Source organism: Capsicum annuum, chromosome 2 (assembly GCF_002878395.1).
Source record: "Capsicum annuum cultivar UCD-10X-F1 chromosome 2, UCD10Xv1.1, whole genome shotgun sequence".
Lineage (NCBI taxonomy): Eukaryota > Viridiplantae > Streptophyta > Magnoliopsida > Solanales > Solanaceae > Capsicum > Capsicum annuum.
In genome coordinates, this window is record NC_061112.1 from 122,707,528 (window position 1) to 122,713,026 (window position 5,499).

A 5,499-nucleotide genomic window follows, 5' to 3' on the forward strand; every position below is an offset into this window, starting at 1 on the left:
ACAAACACCTCTTCCTTGTGTGTCTGTTTAATTATTATATATTATTACACATTACAAAATTAATAATATTTAATAAAAAATAAAATAAATATTTATAACATGTCTGTTTCAATCATTCGTGTTTGTCAACATAACTGTTTGCTCCGTGATTTTACTATATCACCTCTAATTAATTATTATGTGTCATTCATATATTAAAAAATTAATAATATTTAATAAAAAGGTAAAATAGATATTAATGACATGTCTGCTCCAACTGTTTCAACCTTAATTTTACCATATCACCCTTAAAATTATTATAAGTTAATTAATAATATTTAATAAAAATGGTGAAATAGATATAAAATGATAAATTAACTTGACATCTTATATAAGACTCACTTAATTTTTTTCACAAGTATTTTTTTTATAGCTTATGAGTCATTTAGGACATGTCTGATTCGTTACTTCAATCGTGATATTTGGTAGACTCTTATGTTTTAGAAAATTAATCATTTATTAAAAAAAAGTAAAATAAATATTTATTACATGTTTTCTTCAGCTGCTTCCATCGTAATCTTATTGTATCACCCCTAATTAATTATTGTAATTCATTAAGTATTACACAATTAATAATATTTATAAAAAAAAATAAAAAAGACATAAATAACCTCTTATTTTTTTAAATTACCTTACCTTTTATATGATACCCATTTTTTTTTTTTCACAAGTGGTTTTTATAGTAATTTGATATATCACTTCTAATTACTTATTATGAATTATTTAAGACATGTCTGCTTCGCCACTTCAATTGTGATATTTGATTGACTCTCAAAATTACATCAGTGTCATTTAAATAGAAGAGAAAAAAGTATTATAAATCACAATAATTAAAGACTTAAATTATTTTTAAAATAAAATTAACTATTAATGCGATAAAAATTTGGATAAGGAGAGTATTATAAATTACAATAGTTAACACTTACAATAATAAATTATAAATGCTAAAAAAATGTTATAAATTACAGTAACTAACATTTTAAAATATCTAAAATCGTATTAAAAAATAATTGATTATCTAAATTTTAATTTATTTATGTCACATAAATTGAGATAAAAAATAACATACATTGGTCTCGTGCTAGTACGGGCCCCTGGATATTAGTACTATATAGATTAGCGGTAAAGCAGATGCATATTCATCGACATGCCTGTTTGCTTCGTGAATTTACTATATCACCCCCTAATTAATTATCATATGTCATTTACATATTAAAATTAATAATATTCAATAAAAAAAATATTTATGGCATGTCTGTTTCAGTTGTTTCAACCTTAAGTGTTCGTAGAGATGTCTTCTTGCTTCGTTTTTACCATATCAGTCCTGATTGATTATTATATGTCATTTACGTATTAAAAATTAATAATATTTAATTAAAAAAAAAGTAAAATGGACATCTATGACACGTCTTCTTCAGTTGTTTCAACCATAATTTTATTATATCACTCTTAATTAATTATTATAAGTCATTTAAGTATTAAAAAATTAATAATATTTAATTAAAAATAAAATAGACATAAAATGATAAATTAACTCGCGATGTTTTAAATTAACTTGACATTTTATGTGAGACCCACATAAAAAATTTTCACAAGTATTTTTTATAGTAATTTTATTATATCACTTTTAATTAGTTATTATGTGTCATTTAAGTTATGTTTGGTTCGCTACTTCAATCGTGATATTTGGTTGATTCTTACGTATTATAAATTAATCATAGTTATTAAAAAAAAGTAAAATAAACATTTATGACATGTCCGCTTCAGCTGCTTCAACCGTAATTTTATTATATCACCTTTAATTAATTATTATAAGTCATCTAAGTATTAAAAAATTAATAATATTTAATTTAAAAATAAAATAGACATAAAATGATAAATTAACTCTTGATGTTTTAAACTAAGTATGACATTTTATACGAGGCTTACTTAAATTTTTTTCACAAGTATTTTTTATAGTAATTTTATTATACTACTTATAATTAGTTATTACGAGTCATTTAAGACATCTGCTTCGGTACTTCAATCATGACATTTGATTGATTCTTGAAATTATATAGTGTCACTTGAATTGGAATAGAAGAAAAAATATTATAAATCACAATAATTAAATATTTAAATTATTTTAAAAATATAATTGACTATCAATGTCATAAAAATTTAGAAAAAGAAAATATTATAAATTAAAATAGCTCATGACTTAAAACATCTAAAAATATATTAAAAATATAATTAATTATCAAAATTTTATGTCAATAAAATTGGGACAAAAAAATAACATAGGGCCCACAATATCTAGTATTACTATATATATATATATATATATATATATATGTATATTTAGCTAGTATTACTTTTTTACCGCCGTAAGAGAGACAAATGGCGGCAATGTCGACTTGTGTGAAAGTCATGTTGAAGAAGAAGGAGAAGAGAATTCACTGTGATCAAGAAGGGGATTTCACGAGTGAAGAAGGCGAAGCACGGTATCTGTGTTCTGTTGCAAAGCCTGGTACGAAGCTCCGCATGGTTTTTCCTAACAAGAATAGACTACGGACAGTGTTGTTGAGGCGTGCAGTGGTAGATGAAGAAAAACCCATGGATGTTGCGTTGCGTAAGAAGTTCGACTTTCGCCCTGTACTCAGTAGATTTGGACTCGAATTCAAAGGGTTGTTGCCGAAGCCGAAACCACAGCAGCCACAAATAGAGCACCGCAGGCCTACTCGTATACGCAGGTTTATTTCTTATCTAAAGACTCAGATTGATTTTATCGTTAATCCTTACTAGTACATTGTGTTGTTTGATTTCTGTGTGGTTCATATTTTTTGTCCTTTCGTGATTTTTCGTGCTGTCATATTCTTTCCATTAAAAAAAAACAAAAAAAAAAAGTCTTGTTTCCTTGTATGTTGAATTTCTAATTCGTTCTTGTTATGGTCTCCACTCTGTTTTTTTTGTGGTTTCTAGCTTCTTATTTGTGTGCTTTCAAGTTCTTTCCATTAAAAAAAAAAAAAGAAAAAAAAAGAATTGTGTTCTTTCCATATATGTAGCATGTTGAATTTCTAGTTGGTTCTTGTTATGGTCTGCTCTTTGTTGTTCGTGTGATTTCTAGAATGATCTAATTGTTAGTAACTTGAGATGTATTAAGGTGTGATGAGACTAGGGATTCTAATAATAGAAGAGATATAAGGGTATTTCTGAATTGTGCTCGGTTAAATATTGTAAGGATTCTGATAAATAGGACGCAGATTCTTCAAATAGGATACTTGAGGTGTTTAGCACTAGCACTGATGAACGGAATTGCTTTTTAACTTTTTGTTGGACTTGTCTAATTGGCAGTGCATATGTGGTGTTAGGCTTTCATCTAGACAATCTGTTCTGTCTGTTTCTGAGATGTGACTAGACTAGGAGTTCTGATAATAGGAGAATCAGAGGATATTTAGTGGTGACTAATGTGACTATGTTCGATTATGCTAGAGGCTATGTTCCTATGGGCTCAAAAGGATACACTTCTTAGGCTTGAAACTTGAGGAGTTAGCTTGATGGTGCAACTGTTTGGTGGCTAGGATGATAATGTGAGAGATAAGCATAAATGATTGAGCAGATACAAAGAACATCCTAATTCTGGGCTTAGAATGATCTAAGTGTTAGTGGTTTTAGATATATTAAGGTGTGATTGGACTAGAGATTCTGACAATAGAAGCGATATAGAGGTATTTCTGAATTGTGCTTTGAAAGATATCATAAGGATTCTGAGAATTGAGAATAGGACACAGATTCTTCAAATAGGATATTCGAGGAGTTTAGCACTGATTGACTGACCTACATTGCTTTTAAATTTTTTTGGGCTTGTCTGATGGGTAGTGCATATGTGATGTTAGGCTTTTTGATCTAGACAATCTGCTCTGATTATTTCTGAGATGTGACTAGACTAGGAGTTCTGATAGTAGGAGAATCTGATGGTGTTTAGTGGTGATACTGAAATGTGACTATGTTCGATTATACCAGAGGCTATGTTCATATGGGCTCAAAAGGATACACTTCTTAGGCTTGAAACTTGAAGAGTACACCTTGTTTTAAGCTTTTCATCTAGGTTAAAGTAAAAGTCAAATAAGTCAAGCTTGAATTGTTGAATTAACGGGGAGATACTGTAGCAAGTCTTGTTTTAAATGCCAAAACTGAAAGAAAAAAGATAAATCTTTTATTTTCCAACGTCAGCTTTTGTTTTAATTTTTAAAATCTCAATACAGATTCTATTCAAGTGCACTGCATTCATGCCTGAGCTCCATTTTTTGTGTATGCTAGTCATCTATTGGAGGTTAATTGCACACACTCTACTGCACCTTTTGAACCCCAAGTCTATATGATTGTTAAGTGCTGCGATTGTCATAATCGTTGACATGAGTGAAGTGGGAATCTACCTTGCTTGATGTGCCCGCTACAGTCTGAAGAAGGCCTTTGTTTTAGATTGGAAGTTGGGTGCCTTGTATGGGATATAGTTGATAATTTAGATCAATGAATTGGTGAGGACAATGAAAGCAATAAATTGGGCAGGTGAGGCGCCTCAGGTGTACGTGATTGTGGTTTCGCAAGGGTCGTACGTGAGTTAGCCTTTTGGAGCCTCACTAGACTGAATAAGGATGAATCCTTGTTTTGGTCCGAAGGTGATGCATGCTGAAACAGCCATCTACATCAGACTACTGTCTAACCAAAAAATAAACGAATAAGGCAACTTTCTTACATGCATTGCTAACGGGCTAAACTTGGACACACCATGTATATATTTGGGACATGGGATGAATTTACAAAGTCCACCGCAATAGAGGCAGCGTATGAGCTTAAAGTCAAATCCATATCTGAATGCTAAGCCTACTACACCCATATAGGCCCATCATGTCTCTGTTGCAATTCCCAGGCGCGAGTGAGTGAGCCAATTAGAGGAGTCTCACGAGTATCTCCAATTACTTGAGGACTAAATTTCTATTGATAAACCAACAAGGTTGCTTCTACAGAAAGTCGACGACAGAGGTCTTTGAATGACTTTTCAAAATATTCATTCTTCTTTCGCAGCTGAGGTAGATGACACCTAATTCATGTCATATATTATACTTGAGCAGTGCACTTTCATTGGACCTGATCCTCTTTTGCCCTACACATTCTGAAGATAGAGAACTAGCTACATTTCAGTTGATCCGGTCTGATCCACTGCTCTTCTATGGAATATGTGAGATTTTGAAAAGTTTTCAAAGAGTTATCACTGATTGAGTTCGTCTTTGCAAATCAAAATGAAGGCTTGATACAAATTCTTCAATCTTTAATTCAACTCTCAAGGTGATTTAGTGTGACTTAGTGGTAAGGTGACTTGTCTATGATCAAAAGTGATGGCAGGTCATGATCCTACCTAGAGAAAAAAAAAAACCAGACTTTTTAACTCCGCCTGCGTTTGGATTCTACTATTTCACAGCC